At 47.0% G+C, this 21,099-nt stretch overlaps 1 protein-coding gene across 3 annotated transcripts in view; it reads left to right on the top strand.

Moving 5' to 3' along the window:
* Positions 1-21,099, top strand: part of Znf536 (zinc finger protein 536) — a 453,344-nt gene that overhangs the window by 51,627 nt on the left and 380,618 nt on the right. For all 3 annotated transcript variants that reach the window (XM_050124519.1, XM_050124520.1, XM_050124521.1), the window contains exon 2: positions 6,511-6,580. The gene's annotated coding sequence lies outside the window, so the exon portion shown is untranslated. The remainder of the gene's footprint in view (positions 1-6,510; positions 6,581-21,099) is intronic.

Raw genomic sequence — 21,099 nt, 5'->3', positions numbered from 1 at the left:
CCTAAAGTGAACTCCCGGACTTCTAGATAGTTCCACTGAAGTCTTGCAGAGATCTCCATGCGTCGAGACACCACGGCTAGTGAATGATAGCTCCTCTGGGCAGGGTAGCAGTTAGAAGACAGAGGGTGGCCATTTTGTTCTGGATGCTTGCTGTGGAAGGAGGTAGGTAACTTCATGGTGAGCCTGCCTTGAGAGCCCCAGGGCCCCATCTTCACTAGGTTTAAGGTGGACTCTTCACTCTGGCTCCTTCCTCATAGGCTGACATGGTACCCGATGGCATACAGTGGAGGTTTTATTATTATTTCTTATTTCTTTTTTGATGTTGTGGGTTCTGGAGATCGAACTCAGGTTCTCAGTTTTTTCAAGGCAGACACGGTCAATAGAACTGTCCCCAGCCATAAGAGGGGGTGTATTGGTTCACCCAGGTGCAGGTCAGGAAGGAGATGAAAGAAGGGGTACCTATGCACAGGACCCTTGGCCATGGTCTCTGTGGGCCAGGCAGGACAGGTGAGATAAGGCTAGGGTTGGCGTGCATGACTGAAGCAGCCTTGGGGCGTGGTGGGGATTCACAGCTAGTCTGGTTCCCACCTCTGCGTGATTGGAGTCGGGACAGTGATCGGAGTGTAGGGACGAGAGAGAGCCTGGTGGGGAAGGCGAGAGGACCTTGGAGGCAATCATCCCCATCTCCAGGAACTGATTACTCATGGGGTGGGCCTCCCCAGGTCAATAGAGTTCCCACATTGTCACAGCATGGGCCTGATACAGCTCCCATCTCTTGAGTTCTAGAAGAAGGAAGGGCTGAGAGTTGGTCATCAGTACACTGGGCCAAGGAAAAGCATGTGTGTCTCCGGTGTGGCCTGTTCTGATCCCATGGCTTTTCCTCCCTTGCTACCCTCTGCTTGCTCATCTGTACGATGACAGCTGTATCCTACTGGGTTCATGAAAGAGGCCCACTCTGGTCTCTTTCCCCAGTAGCTGGGTAATTCTTGGTCAGTGCAGAGCCAGGCATTGCTTCAAAGTAGCCAATGGCTCAGGACAAAACCACACTTCTTACCATGGTTGTTAAGGTGTGTGGGTAACAACTAGCCGTAGTCTCTCTGATTCCCCCACCCACAGTCCATGTCTGGCCACACAAGGGTCTCACTGCTCCTTGACATCTCTTTCTGACCCCAGGTCCTTTAGGCATGCTGGTTGCTCTTCAGCTAAAGGCCTCCTCCAGATTTCCACAAGACTCTTCCTCTTGCTTGGTTCCGACACCCCTTGCCTTTTACTTCCTTAGAGAGACCTCTGAATGACTTATCAACAGTCATCTCTGTTGATACCCTTTGCTTTGGTTTTAATTTCCTTTTGGTGACATTTTAGTTTTTTTTTTAACTTTTATTTTTTTAAATATAAACTTTGATTTGTTAGGAAGACACAGACTCTTCTCAGGCAGACACGCTCTTTGCTGCTGTTTGCCCACAGTGCAGACACTTGCCAGACACGCGGGAGGCTCTTGTCTGAGATTGTAGAGTAGGTGGCTGTTGCTCTAGGCCCATCTTCCTGGCAGCTTCTTTCCCCAGCCCTGGTCTTTTAGAAGCTCTTTTGAATCTGGCCTGGATTTTGCCATCTTCCTGCCTCAATGTCTGAGTGCTGGGATTATAGGCATACTACCATACTTAGCTTCCTGTTGGAATCTTCCAGGGACAATTGTCATTCAAAGTCCCATTTGCTCCCTCTGCCCAGAATTGTCTAAAACAGATAAACAAACAAACAACGAACAGCCCAGCTTCTCTGGTTAAGGTGGAAATCAAGTCTACTGTGAGCTGGTTCAGTTTTTGACTGTCTTTTTAGTCTTAGTGGAACATAAAAGTTTTGAATGCCAGGCCCCAAGGAGGTCTGAGTGCCTGGGCAGGTCTTTGAGGTGCACCAGGGAAGGTATTCTGCTTGTAGAACCTGCATCTCAGTAGCCCATTCTCAGGGAGTCCCATTGGCTCTGGAGCCACAGAAAACATTGGTGATCTGGAGACAGGTTCATGGGCACCTAGCTATATCCCCTCTTGAGTTCATCCATCACAGCCTTCTGTGTGTTCAAGGCTGCAGATGTCTAGCTGGCTCTCTAAAACCCTCCTCCTCACACTCGAGGAAGCCAGTGAAGCAGTCTCTTCTGCTTCACTGGGCTGCCCCCGGGCTGCTTTCTTCAGGATCTAATTGGCCTCCCACTTCTGGTGGGCAGAGGTGCCAGGACAGGGCTTGCTAGTGGGCACATTCAGCACCCCCTGGCAGTGTGCAGGCTAGACATACCTATGGGCAGAATTCCCAGGAACTGGATGTGAAAGTCCATGGTTCGAAGCCACGGCTCCCTGGACCGTCTCCCACCTCTTGGTATTGTTGGAGCCCCTCGTATCATCTTGCTCTGCCTGCTCCTGCTTCCATGGCTCTCTTTCAGAGCTCCGTGACTCTTCTTTTCTTCCCCTTCCTCAGAGGAGCCAGTGCTTTAGGTTGTAGAAAGTACCCCGTGCTTCTGGGCCCACCCAAGCCACCCAGGAAGTGGTAGTCATGACCTACCTCACATCTATAAATTTAGAGACAGATCCTTCCTGTGTAGCTGCGGCTCGCTCCGACTCTCACTCCTTAGTCTCTTCAGTCCTGGGATTCCAGACTTGTGACTGCCAGACCCACGGGCTCGTCTCTCTTTTCCTAAAGTTGCAACCGCCAGCTCGCTATACCCTCATATAGAGCTGTCTTAATGGAGTCCATCACTCCATCTGCTTCAAGGACATCCCTGCCTCCTCAATCCTTGGGTCACCGTGCTCCTTTTCTATTTTCTCACCTGTGACAACCCTTGGCTGGCCACCTGTGCAACCAGACAATTATTTGCACCATGAGCCATTTCTGTGTCCCGTGAAAGACTTGCCTGTCCTCTCTCTGTCCTTGCTTGTCTAGTATAGGGTGTGGAGTGTAATGGTTGGTCAGAAGAGGGTATAGCTCTCGTTAAACTTGCTCACATTCAGGTCCTAGTAGCAAAGGACAGCTACATGTATGTTTTATACCCATCTTCTCCCTGACCTCCCTGTAGTGTAGGTAGGGTTTGGGGGCACTGAAACATACCTGTGTCAGTAATTTGTTTTGGGTGGGGCAGCTGCTATGCACCCCAGCTTCTTCAACCATACCCCACTTTCTGTTGTCTTTGGAGTCTGCCACCTCCTCTATTTTGGTGGAAGCTGCACCAGATAAGGCTTGTGAGCAGTGTCTTCCCAGATGTCCCCTCAGCAGCAGGGAGGCAGGGCTCAGAGGAAGCTGTGTGCTGGCTGGGACAGCCTCGGGTCATACCTCAGGCTAGCTCTAACTGTGTTCCTCACCTGCACCCCAACAGCAGTCTCTTCCTTTGAGGCAGACAGAAGTATTACGCTGGCCTTTTTTTTCTTTTCGCCCCGCTTGAGTCCAGAGGGCATCCCTGGTCAGCTGCTATCACCTTTCCCAATGCAGAGACTCTAACGACATCAGACACCTGGAGCTCCTCCTATCTAGACAGACTCAGAGAGGCAGAAAATAGCGCTAACTCAATTTCTTGTCCTATGCCTTCAGCATCACCTTCCCTGCCAGCTGCCCCCTGGCGTGTCGGCTACCCACCTCTGGACAAATACCAGAGCAGTCCCAGGGAAGCAGCCTAGCCCCGAAGCTGTGCTGGGCCTTTTTTGAATTGATGATGCAGAACCTGGAGGTTTGCTCCCATCAGCTCCCCTCGTAGATTGAGAGAGACAGGGGTGTTCTGATCAATGGCTCAGTGCCGGAGGACAAACTGGTGTGGGACTTCCCTGAGAAGTCTCCCTCCCTGTATTCTCCCGTCATCAGAATTTACACAGCTTCTAAGTGAACAGTCCCTGGAGAATAGCCCTAGAATTTTGCAAGTCATGAGCCTGGATATAAACTCTTAGTCTGCACACCACTCCAACCGCCCCTCCCCAACACAGAGACTACCCAGAGCAAGGCAGCGGGATCTGTAGAGCCTGTGCAGCTTGGAACCTTTCAGTTCGGGGCTAGGGACTATACAAACTGTAATGTGAAAAGCTGGCTTGGCGTGTGTGTGTGTGTCTGTGTGTGTGTTGCATAGCTGGACGTGTGTGCACGTGGAACGCAGAGGTCAGTAAGTCATGCGCCTTGTTTATTGACACAGAGTCTCTCACTGGGAGCCGAGGCTCACTGCGCTAGGCTGGTTGAGTCCAAGGGATCGTCTTGTCTGTGCCTGCCTAGCACTAGTATTATACTACGTGGCACCATATCTTGCCTTTAAATTGGGTGCCAGGAATTGAACTCAGGTCTTAGGTTTGTGGGACAAGCAGGTTAACAACTGAGCCATCTTCCCAATACCTGACTGTTGGTTTTTCAGATTTTAATACCAAATGGCACAGAAAAAGAAAGAAAACATAAAAGAATGGGATATAGGGAGGCCATTCCGTCTTATAGATAGCTTGAATAGAAAGCCTGTCTCGAGACAAGCAGATAGGAACTTAGTTAGGGACAGAGGCTGGTCATAGTGGTGACATCTCTACCCTAACACAGGTGGGAGAGTTGTGAGTTGGGTGACAGTCTGAGTTTCTGTCCTGGCTTGCACTCTTTTTTAAAATTTATTTATTTTTATTTTATATGCATTGGTGTTTTTCCCTAGGTGTCCAGTTCCCTGGAACTGGAATTACAGACAATTGGCGAGTGGCCATGTGGGTGCTGGGAATTGAACCTGGGTCCTCTGGAAGAGCAGTCAGTGCTCTTAACCACTGAGCCATCTCCACTGCTGTGATAAAACACTGACTGAAAGCAACTCAGAGGGAAAAGGTTTATTTCTTTTTACAGCTCACAATCCTGAAGGGAAACGGGGAGGATCCTGGAGGAGGCATTGAAGCAGAAACCGTGGAGGGACTCTGTTTTCTAGCTTCCCCAGATGCTTTATAAATACAGCCAGGGCCATCTGCCCAGGGATGGCACCGTTCACAGTGAGTCGGGCCCTTCTACATCTATTATTATTACTATTACTATTATTATTAGCTTTAGTTTTTGAGACGGGATTTCTTTGTATAGCTTTACCTGTACTGGAACTGTCTCTGCAGACTAGGCTGGTCTCGTGCTCCCAGAGATCCTCCTGCCTCTGCTTCTCAAGTGCTGGGATTAAAGGTGTGCACTGCCATGCCTGGACTCTGCATCAATTATCAATCAAGAAAATGCCCACACACTTGCCTACAGGCCAATCGGATGAAGGCATTCTTTCAGTTGAGGTTCCCTCTTACCAGATAATGCTAAGTTGAGAAGAAACTAACCAGGACAGTTACCCAGGAAGTTCTAGGCCAGCTTGTGATATATAGGGAGACCCTGGCTCAAAAAACCAAAAAAACCAAAACCCAAAACTAAAGCAAACCAAACAAAACAAAAACAAAAACTAAAACCACATCAAGCTGTCTTTCCTGCCGAAGGACAACTTGCCCACTGGGTCCTGACTGGTCTTCAACCCTGAACAGAAGAAATGCTTTTGGGGTGCCATCCGTGAAAGCTTTCCAGCAGCAGTCTTGGGGTTAGAAGGGGTATTGCGTGCAACATTCTAAATAGCTGAGCCTCCTGAGCCAATGATGCTACTCTTGGTTTTCTAAATCTACCTGTGATCTTTGTCTGCAGATCAGTCCCCTCAAACCCGTGGGGAAATTCTTCTTTAACTGAATGTGAAATGCCTCCTGTTGGGAGAGGACTTCTCCTTACCCTGTCTGATGCTGTCCTTCAGACGGTAGCTAGGGTGCAGTAAGGGGAGTGGGCTGTGATCACAGACTGCCTTTGACACCCAGCCAGTGGCTCTGTTGCCTCTGTGCATGGGTATCTTAGCTGGCTAGCTGGGCCACATCCCACAAACCAAGCACTCAGGCAGGTGACATTGTTTGAGTGGGACTGAAAGCTTTTGTGACACAGAGCTAGGAAGTCAGTGAGCTAACTGGGCCACCGTTCTGGACTTGGTTCAGCAGAGATGACTGATGCCGAACCTGGCATCCGTGAGTCTCACTGGGGCACAACCCTGTGACAGACTCACCAACACCGCCGCCCCCCACCACCCCATCACTGAGCGTGCTTGGTCACTGGAAATCTGGGTGAAATTTTGGTCTCCTGTAGGGGACCCCATCAATGGGAGGGAGAAGAAGCCTTAGCCTAAGCTCCCTGCTTTCGGCATGCCAAGGAGGAGTGAGGGGAGCGCCTTCTCTGCTCTATTTCTTCCCCTGGCCTATCTGGGAGAGGAGATGGCTGGAAGCCCTGCCTCCTCCTCTTCTGCAGGTGGCGTCCCCCTCTGAAAACAAGCAAATTTGACTCATGACAACAAAGGTCACACAAGCTCCTGTCCGGCAAATCACTAGAAGAATTGGGGCAGTGGGGCTAGCAAATATGTTTTGGCGCCCCCAAAGCTCAGCAAGTTGCCCCATCCCAGATGAGTGTTATTTGTGGATCTTCTTGAAGACTGCGTTTGTCATTTTGAATTTCTAACAGGCCTTATTTTTACAGTTCCCGAGCACCACGGCTTTAAGAATACCCTTCACCCAGGACGACACTCTGTGGCTTTAGGACTTGCCTGGTAAGGACCACCATCACTTTGCAGTTTTATAGTTTGTTGAAGTGGCGGGGGGAGGTGTCTGTCTCTGAGTCTGGGGAAATTCAGGCTGCTTTTTTCAGGGTGGGGGGACTTGTCACAGGTTTCTGAGCTAAGCTAGAATTCTTTCATGAATGCCCCTCTATTTCGATGGTTGCAGGAAACTGTGGGAGGTGGCCTCGGATTCAGGTTTTCTGGGTGGGATGGACATGGACTCAGCAGCAGTCGTGCTGAAGCTCAAATGGAACCATCAGCTAAGCAGAGTTTAGCAAGGGTGACTTCATTCACTGCTGTGTGGCATCGGAGCTGTGGCCATCTGGGAACAGAGCTGGTGAGCTGAGCTACTGGAAACCAGGCGACCCCAAGAGCTCACCACCTGTGCTCACTTTCCATGACACTCCTCTGTGATTCAGTGGACTGGTCCAAAGTTGGGGGATGTCTGTCCCAGAGCAGTGCCGTGTCTGTCATCTCAATCATCCTTGAGCCTCCAAGCTCACAAGTGCAGTATTTTTTTTTATACAGAAGTCAACAGAAACTTGTATAATACAGAAGAGAGTCATGGGATGGGATACCTTCGTTGGCCCCACTTTTATTAAGTGGCCCCAGAATTTCTGTAAACTCACCTCGGATCTAATTAGTCCTGTCCACCTTTTTCTGGCCGTGTGTCTCTGAGGTCACTCGATAAACCAGGGGAAATTGATAGTGGAATTACGTACTCAGAAACTAATTTTATATTGTACTAAATATATGTATTTTTTTATTGTGACTTTATCTTATTGGGGGAAAGTACCTACTTCTGATTTTGTGGATATTACTGACCGTGGATTACTTTTATTTTGGTTTTTACACAACAGTTATATTAGAAATTTGCTGTTTTATTCTTACCTTCTTAGTAAAAATCCTTTTATCACACAATGGGTAATTTATATCCATTACCAGGCCTTTCAATCCTTTTCAGTGGGCTGTCAGTGCCGTTGGCACAGTAATGATTAATGTGATCTAATAATAGTGTGCCATTATATTACCTTAGTAAAACATGTACCAACATCCTATTCGGATCTACCAAATTCATAGCTTCCTATAATATTTTTGTTGAAAGACAGGATTACTATTTTTCAAAGCTGATTTTCCCCCCTTTAACATATTTAATGAAATTCACAATTCTTTGCCTTGGTAATCCAGGGCATGTGATTGGACGTGACGGGCGAATGCCAGGTCTGTAGGCACCGTTGTGATTTGTCAGTTGAGAATGTGACAGTCCCAGTGATCTGCCGGGAAGATTAGTTTGTTTTTGTCGGGTCTGGGTTGCTTTGCCTTGAGAAGAAGAAGAAGAAGAAAAAGAAAAGGAACAATATAAATTGCCAGGTCTCCAGTCTTTTCTGACTTCAATAAAGAAAGTATATTTTAGGTCAAAAGGCAGAAAAATATGCAATTCGGTTCCAAGGTACTTTTATTTTCTGCCATTTGGTCCCCTCTTTTGTCACCTGCTTCAGTCTGCTGACGGATAGGAGAGGTGACAAAGCCAGAGGAACTGTCATCAGAAAGATGTCCCAGCATGCTCCTCTCAAGGCCCGTCTTCACCTTTACCAACGACCAGACCTCACTGGGTCTGCCATGGGGGTCCTCAGCCTTGGCACTGTGCGTGTTAAGCGAGCTGATTCTGCACTGGAGGAAGCTGTCCTCTGGTGGAATATTTCACAACATCCCCAGTCTTGTCCTGCCATGAGCACAGCTAAGATATAGCCAGAAATCTCTACTTATCCCTGGGAGTACAATCAGTCCTTGTGGGAGCCCATTCGCCTCATGTGTCAGACACAGATCCCTGTGAGTATGAGGGAACTCAGAGGGGACTCTGGAGCCTCAGGTACCTCTTATCCATCTTTGGCTCTGGGAGAGGGGACATGTGGTCGGCGGGCACAGGGCTTTCTTTGCTTGGCTGAAATACAGTATTCTTTCTTCATTTTCCCTCCTCCTCTGTCAGAGATCCAGGCCTGAGCAAGGGCCTGAATCTTTAGCTTCTTCCACTCAAATCCCATTATAATCACGTGCGTGATTGATAACAGTCCACCTTTTCAGAGGGCTTTAAAATCTGTGTCAGCCAAGGATGGCATTAGTGTAGTGTCGGAGAGATGTACTCAAACAATTACACACTCAGATCCAAGTGCAAAGAATTGTCCTTCTACCCCTGATGCCTTTGTGATGTGGTCTGAGCCAGTAACGCAGCCCACTCCCACCCTCATCGCTATCTTCACCCCTAGTTCCAGCCCCCCACAAAGCTTCAGCAGGAAAATAAATGAGAAGAAAGGTTTTGCCCCTTGAACTAGTCAGCTTGAAAAGTAGCTTGAATATTGGGGCTGCTTAGGACTGGAGGTAGGAGAGAGAGAGAGAGAGAGAGAGAGAGAGAGAGAGAGAGAGCAAGAGAGCGAGCAAGAGAGCGAGAGTGAACAAGAGAGAGATCTTATTTTTGATTCAGAACAAGAATTACTACTGCAACATTGACTCGAAATATGCAATCAACTGAAATCAGGAAAAGTATTTTGAATACAAAATTTATATTGAAATACTCAAATCTTGATACATGTGCACTCACATACATGTATATATTTAAATCAAGGATAGAGAAGATGAGGGATAAAGCTTTTGTCATAAAAATACTACTGCAATATTTACCCTCAGATGATTCTGCATCATTGGAGTGTATTTTTGTACCATTAACATTTTCCATATGAGACATTCTTGCTTGTTTTAACAACAAATGAGCAAATGGAGCTAATTTACCTTTGTGTTAGGAAGGCTTCAAATGCATTGCGATATTTGGGATGGGAAGCAATCTATATCCATTTCTTTTCTGTCTCCCCTATGGAAGGGCAAGACTGGAGAGGGTAAAGGTCATTTGTGCACTGTTCAGTATTATTTCTCTAGACCTTGGAATGGAACTTGATGAATAGTAGGTTCCTAATAGTGGGAAGTGGGTGGGTGAGTAGATACATATGTGGATGGATGATTAAGTGGATCGATGGGCATTTAGATGGATTAATGGATAAATGAATGAATGAATGAATGGATAGATAGTTAGATGGATGTTTGGAATAGATGGCTGTATGGGCAAATTAGATAGATACATAGATGGGTAGATGGATGAATGTATAGAAGGATAGATGGATGGATGTTTGGGTGTTAGGTAGATATGAAGGCAGATGAGTAGATGAACATATGAATGGATAGATAGATGAGTGGCTGGGTAGATGGATGCATTGTGGGAAATGTGTTGTTGGGTGGGAATGAGAATGAATGGCTAGAAAGATGGGTGGTTAGGTGGGCGGTTAGGTGGATGGATCTTTGTATGGGTAAATGGATAGATGAGTAGGTAGGTAAGCAAAAGATTGTCTAGATAGGTAGAGGATGGGATGGATGGGTGGATGAATAGATGGATGGATGGGTGGATGATGGATGGATGGATAGATAGATGGACAGATGAGTTCATGGGTAGGTGGATGAATTGATTGATAGGTGGCTAGTGGGTGAATAGCTGGGTGGATGAGTAGGTACATGAGACTTTGTTTCAAATCTTAACAAAAAAATTATGAAACAATGAAATGCCATATTTGCTATCTCTTCACTCTTGGCCTCTTAAAAATTTAACTTTAAAATGGACAGTTAGAGCCATGCATTCTCACTACCCTTTCTTTTTAGTTATTTTTTCCAAGTAGAGGGAAACGTCCGAGACTATGTAAGGTAATCACTGTAAATGGAAAGATACTTTGTTGCCAAACAGATTCTGTAAAGATCTCCAGGAGCGCATGCATCTGTAGCTGGCCTGAAAGACATGCACGGGAGAGAAGGAAAGATAGACAGGTGGAGGGGTAAGTGGATGAATAGCTCTAACAGGGGCAGGGGCCTCTTTCAAAGAGGAGATAGTTCATGGGGTTCAGAAGACTCTGTGCACATGCATGATGTCTATCTCCTGGCTAAGATTGTAACTGTGTGTTTCACATTTGTAGAGGCCCTCGGCCAACTTACTGTGTTTCATTTCTTTGAACTGGTCCATGCTCAACCACATAGGGTCAAGCTATCTTCAGGTCCAGTGTGTGGGATATTCCCAAGACCAGGTACAGTCAGTGTGATGAACAGTCTAGGAAGTGTCATCCCAGTGATGGGGATGGTCCAGGTCTCTCCATCACTGACCTTTAAATTATTGTACTGTGGTCATAGCTGCAGCATCAGGGAGAAATAATAGAGAAGGGAGAGGCATCCATTAGCTGTGATGAGATGAGTTCTAGCCCAAACAAGTGAGTTTTGGAATCATGTTCCCTAGGTCAGGACATTAGCTCTACTTCTCGTTGGCTGCACGAACACATGCCAAGTGCCCTACACTTCCATTTTTCTCATCTATATATTGGGAATAACACTAACGCCACATGCTTAACACAATGTCTGACTCCAAGTTGACAATGAACGCATGAACCGCTCATTGCTTTCACTTTATCTGCTTAGTCATCTCTCCATTTCCTCTGCTTCTAAACAAGAGTAATGGAACTGTAAACCGTTTTCAGAAACTCAAGCTCTCTCTGGCTCCTCCCGAAGCTAGGATCCTCAAGACATTGCCAGGCATGTGGTCTCCCGACACCCTTGGGGACCTTGGTTAGTAAGTTCAGAGGCCTGCAGGAGGAGTGGTGAGTGTCTTAAGCCAGCTTCCCCATCCCGTTCCCTTTGTGAGGGAGCTTTGTTGACACACCACTGGGGGTTTGGGATTTGCTTGCTGCTTGGGGAGTGAATTCCTGGGATGGAAGCCACGTGGTCACAGTGGGTGAGTTGTTCCCATTTTTTTTTATTTTTTGAGAGGGAGGGGAGCCCCGTAGCTCTGCTCTCACATCCGCCTGCGAGTGAGTCTGCTCCACACCACGGCCCATTTTTTTTTTTTGTATTTTTAGCTGCCACTGAAATTTCACATTTTGCTTTAGTTTATTATGTATGCAAGTATCTTGCTGATAAATTACATGTATAATTGTACCATCGTCACCACTGCTAGTCAGCGACAACGTATAATTAAACTCACCCTTGTAGTCATTGAACTTTTCTGTCCCTGACAAGATCATTGACCACCCCAGGCAGGGTGCACCTCCACAAGGAGCCATGGAAGTGCCTTCCTGGCTGAATTGCCCTCCCGCCCCTGGCCCATAGGGCACTGTGATGCAACCCCTAGGCCTGGGACACATGCCTGGGCAGAGAGTGTCTCTGATCCTGAGCAGGACCAGAGGCGCAGACTGCGGGGCCAGGCACATCTCTCTATGTCTGTGTCTGTGTCTAGGACCAGCTCACTCAGCGCGTGTGCTTCACAGATTTGGTAAAGTTTCAGAATGATCTATACTGATCCCTTTTCTCACATATAACCCTGGCACTTTTCTGTGCCTTTTCTTTTTGGGGGTGTGTGTACTGTGCCACTCTGGTGCCTCCGTGCCAAGGATTGGTTGTAGCCCAAGGATCATGGAGGACACATTGTGTGATCGTTTTTTAATGTTTAAAAATTTCAACAAATCTGTGGTGAAGTATGCATAGCAGAAAAGCTTCCTGTTTTGTCGCTAATTTATACATTTGTTTATTTTAAAACAAGTTCTCCCTTTGTGTAGTTCTGGGTGGCCCAGAATTTGCTATGTAGACCAGGCTGGACTAAAACTCACAGAGATCCACTTGCCTCTGCCTCCCTAGTGCTGGAATTAAAGGCTGGCATCCCCATGCCTAGCTTCCGTTCTAATTATTTTAAAGATTATGGTTTAGTGTTCCAAACACTGTTTCAACTAATCCCAGCCCTACCCCCAGACCTTTATGATCTTAATGACTAAGTGCTGACCCCCTACCTCACTTTGCTCAGCAGAATGTCCTCAGGGCTCACCCCTGTTACAAACTCAAAGGGGATCCACACCTCTCTAACATCAAGCCTTTACTATTCCATTGCAGGTGCATCCCAAATGTGCTCATCCCTCAGTGAACTGTCGGGTTTTTTCCCATATTGTGGCTATTAGGAATCATGCTGCTGTGTGAGTGGGTTCCTGTCTTCAAGAGTCTGCCTCAAGTTCTTTTGGATATTTAGCCAGAGGTGGCGTTATTGGAAATAAATGAAAATTCTATTTTCAACTTTTGGGGAATGGCCATACTGGTTTCTGGGTGGCTGTGCCATTTCACATTGCCACCAACAATACACATGGATCCCAGTTTGGTCAATCTTCGGTAAAAGTTGTTACGTTTCACGCTTATTAAAAAAATTTCAGCATGCATGAAAGTTGCATGTAAATTCAAATGTCAGTGTATCCATGAAGTCTTATGGGTACAAATTCACATTTCAGAGTCCCGTCACTAAAACTTGATTGGCAAGCAGCCTCTGTTATTCATTCTTGTCTCGGCTATGACTGTTCTCCCCACCAAAGCGGAGATGGGTAGTTAGTCAAGAGACTGTGGCCTGTGAAGACAGACAGCACATCTGAAAATTAAACGATCACTGAGAGGAGTCACCAGCCTGTCCCTGTGATGGTTCACTCTGCTCTATACCAATTTAAACGCCTTTAATCCCGGCACTTGGGAGGCAGAAGGCAGGCAGATCTCTGCGAGTTTTAGGCCAGCCTGGTCTACAAAGAAACTCCAAGACAGCCAGGGCTATTATATGGAAAAACTCTGTCTCAAAAAATGCACATTTTTTTTTTTTGCATACAGTATGTTTTGATATTCTTTCCCCTCCCCCAACTCCTCCCAGATCCTCTCTTCTTATCCCTATCTCCAACTTTGTGTTTCTTCTCTTTAAAAAAATCAAATCAAAACAAAAATGCTCAGAACAAAAAACCAAACCAAAACACAAAGTTCAGTTAGTGTTGTCCACCTCTTCCTCAGAATGGGGCCTGTCCCGGAGGCCTTTCCTTCCCCAGCAGCTCTTGGTTGTAAATAGTCTCTTGCTTGGGGTGGGACTTGATTCCCAATTCCCCCCTTTTCCTGCTTGGATTTTTGTCCCACTTGATCTTGAGCAGGGCTTGTGCATGCGGTCACAGCCTCTGTGAGTTCACGTGTGCGTCAACCCTGGTGTCTGGACAATGCCGTTCTGATAACTTGTCCATCATCTCTGGTTCTTGCAACCTTCCTGCCTCTTCTTCCACAGAGATTCCCGTGCCTTGAGAGGAGGATGGCTTTGATAAAAATGCCTCAGTTAGGGATGAGTGCCCCAAGGAGGTCTCTCACTCTCTGCACATTGTTCAGTTATGTCTTTCTTATTCATTCCCATCTACAGCAAGACATCTCTCTGAGGAGGGCTGAGAGATGCCCGGATCTAGGAGTATAGCAATATGCCATTAGGAGTAATTTCATTTATTTGTTTGCTTATGTTGGCAGGTATATCATTTTACAGCTTGAGTTAACTTTAAGCTTACAAACTATAGACCTCCTGCTTCAGTTTCTTGGGGGAGCCGTTGTTTTCGTTTTTCTCAGCTGGATATCAGAAACAATTCTTACAGCTAAATGTGATGTTGTTGTTGGGCGCGAGAGTGGTATTGCTGGGGACAAGCTCAAGGATGGCAGGCAGGCCCTGAGCCTGGACTCTAGTTCTACCACGGTCCTTCCTAGTCTTACATGTCAGTTCTCAGCCCTGCCCTGTCCCCTCCTCTTTCTGGCTGTATCAAGGCAGCTGGCACCCGGTGCAGGCCTGACCATGTACTCAGTATTTCCTCATGACCAGAAGGGAAGCTAAGTGAGGAAGCAAGGTCTCAAGAAGAATAGGCAGTTATTTCCATAATTGGGGTGAGAATTGGAGGGCGGACAAAGCAGAGATCTAAGGGTGTGTGCACAGCTTCCTGCCCTGTTTATTCTTCGGGATCGTGGTTTATCTCAGACGAATCCTTAAGCAGATACTCTTGAAGGCTGGCCTCAAACTGCTCCAGCCTCCTCTGAGTGCCAATGACAGGTATCAGTGCCACACCTACCCCGATTTTTCTCCCCACCAAGTGGAGAATCTACTTTCTTATTTCTGAGAGACCCCTTAAACACCTTCTATGGTTTCAGGGGTCGGCTGGCCAGATGAGACCTGTTGTGAGTGAGATATGAGGTGGTGCCTCCTCTTCTACACCCATCTGATTCCTGCTTGCTGCTTTCTCATTCCGTCTATCCATCCGTCCGTCAGTCTGTCCATCTGTCCATGCACCCACCCACCCACCCATCCATCATCAGGATGTGCTAGGAACCTTATATTATTTCTTGGTGCAGAAAGGACAGAGCAGGGAGAGTTATTTGTCCCTTCTTCATGGAGAGCAGACCTAGTTGATCACACATGTTCGTATGTATTTCAGAACTATTCTATCTCAACACCCAGGATTGAGAGGGCCCCAGGGAACAGCAGGTCTTGTGATGACCACAAGCGAAGGGGGCTTTGCTAAGTGACACCTCCCTGGTGACTATAGGCTTTCAACAGTGGTCTTCATGTGCTATGGTTTGACGTCCAGCTGCGCAGTTTTCTGACTCAACGCACCATGAGCAAAGTAAATATGTCTGAACTTGTACGATGACGACGGTGATGATGACGATGGAGAAACAGGTGTGTGACAGCATTTCAGGAAAGGCGGCAGAGATGCTGGAATGGGCGTTCCATGCTGGAAAGCTGCAATGCTGCTTCAAGAAGAACGGCTGTACCTAGAAGGAGCTTAGAAAATCTCTGTTGGCTGAATGAATCCCAAACCCTATGTAGAGTTAAGTGGGAGGGATGTGTGCTGTCCTCTTTCCTTTGGCTTTGGACATAAGGGTATGTTTGGCTTATGACTGGGTCTCTGCATGGTGCTAGCCTCTGTCACTTGCCCCACTTGGTACCTCCCTAGGTGTTAGTAACATGGCTGTAGTCTCATCGGATGTTGGCTTTGCTGCCTCTGGCTTTAACACCACTTTCCTTCAGTCTCTTTGGGAAACTCGCAGCTCAGCCTTAGACAGTGTGAAGTGGACCCCAATACTGAGGAACTGACTGTTCAAAGGGGAAGGGAATGAACGTGGCTATGGAGGTGGACAGCATGTGTGTGCCTGTGTATGTTCTTGTGTGTGTTCATGTATGTGTGTATGTATGTGTGTACATACATGTGCATGCATGTATCTGCTGGGAAGCTGTGGCAGAATCCATGTACTGAGTGTTCCCTCACTCCTAAGTCATGTTCATTTCCTGAGATACTGTCAGAAGATTGTGATGTTTTCTTCATGTTTATGTGTGTGGAATGTTTCATGTTTGAAAACAGTAGTGTCAAATGGTGCTCTTATAAGTGAACCGAGCACCACAGCTAATACTTTGTACCATAACAAAGTATAACCTGAGACAATATTGAAAGTAAAAAGAAATCTAAGTATAAACTGGAAATGCTTGTTCCATTTCTGTTTCTCCTACAGGTGTGTGTGTGTGTGTGTGTGTGTGTGTGTGTGTGCTTGCGTGCACGTGTGCATTCGTGTCATGCCTTATAAGTGTTTAAGTGTAGGAACAATATTTTGTTCCAGATATGACATTCCAGATATTATCCAGATCCCATAACCAAGAAAGTGAGTGGCAAACACCCTAGAAGAGGTTTTGAGCCTTAAACAAAGGCTCAGCTCCTACTGCCATGGGCATCCTTCAGTCCCTCTGTCTCCGAGAACTCTAGGAGAGAAAGCTGGGGAAAGGTTCTGTAGAAGGCAGGGGCAAACCTGCTCGGATAGAGGTTGTATGTGTATTGGACAGGACTGATCTTGGAATTAGAAACTGGCTCTGTTTTTAAATTCACGGCTCTCAACCTAGGCTCAGTCATCACGGCCACTGGTTTCTACCTGAAAGTTGAGGAGTTTGAGCCACCTAGACTAAAGTTCTTTTAGGAATATAGGAGGATCATTGGGTGGTGACACACATAGAGCCTGAGGCAGGAGGATGGGTGCACGTTTGAGGCCAGCCGGGGCTATATCATGAGATGAGACTTTGTCTCATAAACACGAACAACAACAAAGCATAGATAAAGACATCAGGAACCTGCATTGGAGACACATGGTCTCATACAGATGTGTGTGGAGGGCAGAGATTCTGTCTTCTTCATAGGCTCCCAGCCACAGAAGTACTGCTAGTCCTTGGACCACACTTCAGGGAAAAGGTCCTAGATAGGTTTTTTTTCTCCACCTTGGCCAGCTTGGATTGCTCAGACTGCTTGTAAGACCCACTCATGCTGGACTTCAATCAGGAAATCAACTTGTAAATCTCCTTGTGGGAATGGTGGGCCTGGGAAAATCTAAGATGCAAGCATCCAGGGTAGTCAGTATAGGAAACCTATACTGGCCTGGGGAGCACACTTGAGAGTGAGTGATTTAATATAATCAACTGGAGGTTTGCTAGTCTGTAAACAGAGGGAATTGCACGGAGAGTCCAGGACTCTGATCTACTGCCATGCCGTGCGTGGTCTGCATCCTAGAACTCTGACTAGAAGAGGTGAGGGAATGGCGAAACGGCAGGTATGCAGGTACAGAAAAGCTGGGAGGGAGTGGGTGTTTGGGATCTCCAAAACAGAGAAACCGCAGCACCCAAGAAGCTCGGTATGCTTATTATGTACACCGAACAGAGATGCAGGGTTATTGCATACAATGAAACAGGCATGTGTGATCTCTGTAGGAACCGTCTCTGTAGGGGAATGGTCTTCAGGCTGTGAGTATCTGGGGGAGAAAGCATGGTGGCTATTTCCTGCACTCACTATCGACATTCACACTTGGACCTAAGGAAGTCTTGGCCATCCCTCCGAACCTCACCCAGGGAAGACTTTGCCACCCACTTGGGGCTTAGGCGTTGATCCTGGACATGACTGTGACCATGCTAAACAATACACACTCAATCAGGACGTGACTCCCTCCAGGGTCAATTCATGGTCACCTGCTTGACATCTGTCTCTGTAGGCTTTCATTATTGGGAAAAGGTTTGGGGTAAACAGACAAAAAAGAATGTGTTTGCAAACTTCGGATTTTTAAGGGGGAGGCCTTTAGTCGTGGGACCGGAGAGTGTTGCTGCTGCAGTTGAGAGATGTGCAGGACTTTTGGTTATCCTTGTTGTCAGATGTGGCCACTGTCCTGCCCTCCCCACAGTGTGTGCTTTGATGTGGACTCTATGCCCCTTGCCTGATTACTTACACCCACTGCAAAGCCTGCTCGGGGCCTGGCCTGGTGCTGAGCAGATCGGTCCTTGGCAAAACCCAGTGTGTGCAGCTGTTGGCGCCTGTTGACTATGAGCGACAAGCACTGTCCTCATTTTCTATGCATGATCTCATTTAATTTCTGCAATGATCTCATGAAATGAGTCCTGTCATTATCCCATTTCAGAGATGAGGTTCGGATGCTGCCTTCTGGGGTGGCTGGGGATGAAAGAACAGTCGCTGGGCTGTAGGGTAGAGAGGGCTATGGTGGATGACGACAAAAGCTTTGCCCAGGTATGGCTGGCCACCCTCTGGGCCTGATGACAGCACTCAGAGTCAGTGACTATCCTAGGAGAAGTCACTGCAGGTGTCCTTTCTCGGTCAAAGTTTCACTGGTCCAAGACTCTTTGGGGAACCTGGTCAGTGCCTCTCTTCCTGGGGGAAGCCTCTTTGTTGGAACCTTGATTGTTATCTGAATATCCAGGGGCCTGTTTCTGTGGCTTTCTTTTTGCCTCAAATTTTGCCTGGGAAGTCAGAAATGAGACTATCAAAGCAATGTTTTACTAAGGCGATACTCAAGTGAGTTCATCTCTCTGTTCATTCAGGGTGCTTGAGTCAGAGGTTAGGGAGAACTCCCTGATAAAAAGGAGAGAGATAGAGGTGGGTCTAGGTGTTACCTGATGCATTGGTGGGGGAGAAGAGTGGATGGAAACACCTCTAAGCCTCTGTTTGAGTGGCCTGCTCTTATCCTCTTATGTGTTCAGAGTAAAGTTGAGCTTAATTATGTGTAGGTAGTGTGGACACCAGAGAGGAGAGGAGCAGGCAAAGCTCACTAAAGACAAGATGATTGAAGTGGTCTTGAGATGTTCATAGTCAGCTTTGAGGCCCCAGCTACAGAAGATCCTTCAAGTGGCCAGAGCTGGGCCGCTTCCCCTGTATGTCAGAATCTGAGATTCTGTTCCAAGAGGTCACTGGGTGTGTCCTGAGGTGCAGTTCAGCATGAAGCTCAGGATGGTCCCTTTGGCCTGTCGTGTCCTGTCTTCATCTCACAACCACATGGGTTTAGTAAAAGGCTGAGTTGGAAATTCTACTGTGATTGCTACCAGACATCCGATTATAGCCTCTCTCAATTTACCCGGTGATGGTGTGGGATGCACGGTGATGATGTGGGGTGCATGAGGTTTACATCTGGTTGAAGAGACAGCCTTTCAATGCTTTTCTTAGGGAACACGTTTGATCTTAGGCTACTCCTTTTTTTTGAATACGTGAGAGTTTCATTCCTTAACTTTTTTAAAAATATCAACCCCAAACCTTTTCTACTTCTTGAATGGGAATGCTTCTTAGGAGAAAGTAGATCAACCTGTGCTTTACCGTAGACACAAGGACAGCGTCCCAGGGGAAATCTGCACTGTTCTCAGGGCCCTGCAGGGATGGAGTTAATTCCCCCCTTTTAATTTTGTTTATATTTGTTTGTTTGTTTGTTTTTTCGAGACAGGGTTTCTCTGTAGCTTTGGGACCTGTCCTGGAACTAACTCTTGTAGACCAGGCTGGCCTCGAACTCACAGAGATCCGCCTGCCTCTGCCTCCCGAGTGCTGGGATTAAAGGCATGCAACACCACCACCTGGCTCGATGCCCCTTTTTTGAAGAACAGCTGCAGGTCTTGGTGTAGAATTTGTAGGGACTGTGATGACAGTGTGGGTAAAGGAGTGGCCTTGGGCTTGTGGGGAGCTCTTTCTAGGCAGCCAGGCTAAGTGGGAAGTGTGGGGAGGAGATGCCTGCCTTTCTGGTAAAGCATGCATAAGTCTCAGAGGCAGGACACATGAGCCTTGGCCTAGCACAGTACCATTGTGGGTTGTCCCTGCTTCTCAGGCTATGGCGCTTCTTTAAGAATCCCACCACACTTTCTTGTTAGGATGGTGGGCTAAAGAAACATGTGTTTGAAACCGTTCCACCCACACACACATCACCACAGCCTGAGTCAACGCATGCCCTTGGTTGTATGTGGACCAGCGGACCTTAGGATCCTCCCCTGTGGTCTAGACCCTTTATTCCCATCTGTCTGCTGGACCCTGCTTTACCTGGTTGTTAACTCTGAGGAGCAGTGAAGGGCTAGGTCAGGCATTGTTGGGGTGCATAGCTTTATTTCAATGCTCAGGACTTTTCCAGGTCTAGGACTTACCAAGACCAGGATGAATTGCTCTTCAGTCTTTTCAGGACTGATTTCTGGATTTTCTCCTGAGTCAGTGTTCCCAAGCCATGGGGGGCCTTGGTTTGGGGACTCTTGCAGCATCCCTAACCATCAAAACTCTGCAGGAATAGTTCACTGACTCTGTCATCCCTTCTCGTTCCAGGGACATTGACTTGGAATCTGGGAGATGTGGGAGCAGGGAACCTACTATAGTGGTGGGATTGCTGGGGAAATCTGTGTCAAGTTAGGTTCCCAGGCCCCACAAGCAGGTGCTTGGATCTGGGTGCAGCCATGCCCAATGGGCCTGGATTCTAGCTAACACTGAAATTTAGTGGGTCTTTTCCAGAGAGCCACAATCTCCATTCTTTTTTTATTCTTGCTTCTCAGCTGAAAGATTCTGGCTAAACATTTTGAGTTTCTGGTTCTCCTTCTCACCAGTAAGAAGAGTTGAATATGTTGACACACACACCTGTTATCCCAGCACCCGAGAGGCTTTGGCAGGAGGAATGGCAAACAGTCTGGGCCACATAAAGTTCAGTGCCAACTCAAGCCACATAGCAAGTTCCAGACTAGCTGAAGATACATCATGAGAGGTTGTCTTATATAAACAAACCAACCAAAAAAAAAAAAAAAACACACACCCCAGAATTAAAGCATACAATTTTAATCCAGAGATGGGAAGAGAGAAACACACATATACATGGGGGTGGTAAGGAGGGAAACAGAGATGGGGAAGAGAGGGAGAAGGAGTTGAGGGACAGAGGGAAAGGGAGAGAGACATATTATACCCACTGAGACTGAAGATACCGTCCAACATTCTGAAGTTGGGCTTTTAAAGACCGTCTGTATTTGGGGGCTGGTAAATTGCACTGGGGGTATAGAGTCTGCAGTGATTTAGAGAGTGGGTTTTGTGAGCAAGGCCAAGGTTAGGATGGTCGCCTGCCTGAGGAGAATCATTCACGTTTATTGAAATTGCTCATTTTAATCACCCGATGTTCCCTTAGATGGATGGATATATATATATATTCCTCTATAAATGATGAATACCTTGGATTTCACAAACTCTTTCACTTTTGTGATTGGCAACATCAAATGGCAACAGCTCATTTAAATAAGCAACATCTGGACATTATTATTTTTAGGGATTTTTTTTCATGTGTTGATTTAGAAA

Source organism: Alexandromys fortis, unplaced genomic scaffold, assembly GCF_014885135.2.
Source record: "Alexandromys fortis isolate MF-2015 unplaced genomic scaffold, M_Fortis_MF-2015_v1.1 scaffold_198, whole genome shotgun sequence".
Lineage (NCBI taxonomy): Eukaryota > Metazoa > Chordata > Mammalia > Rodentia > Cricetidae > Alexandromys > Alexandromys fortis.
This window is presented reverse-complemented; position numbering and strand designations above follow the sequence as displayed.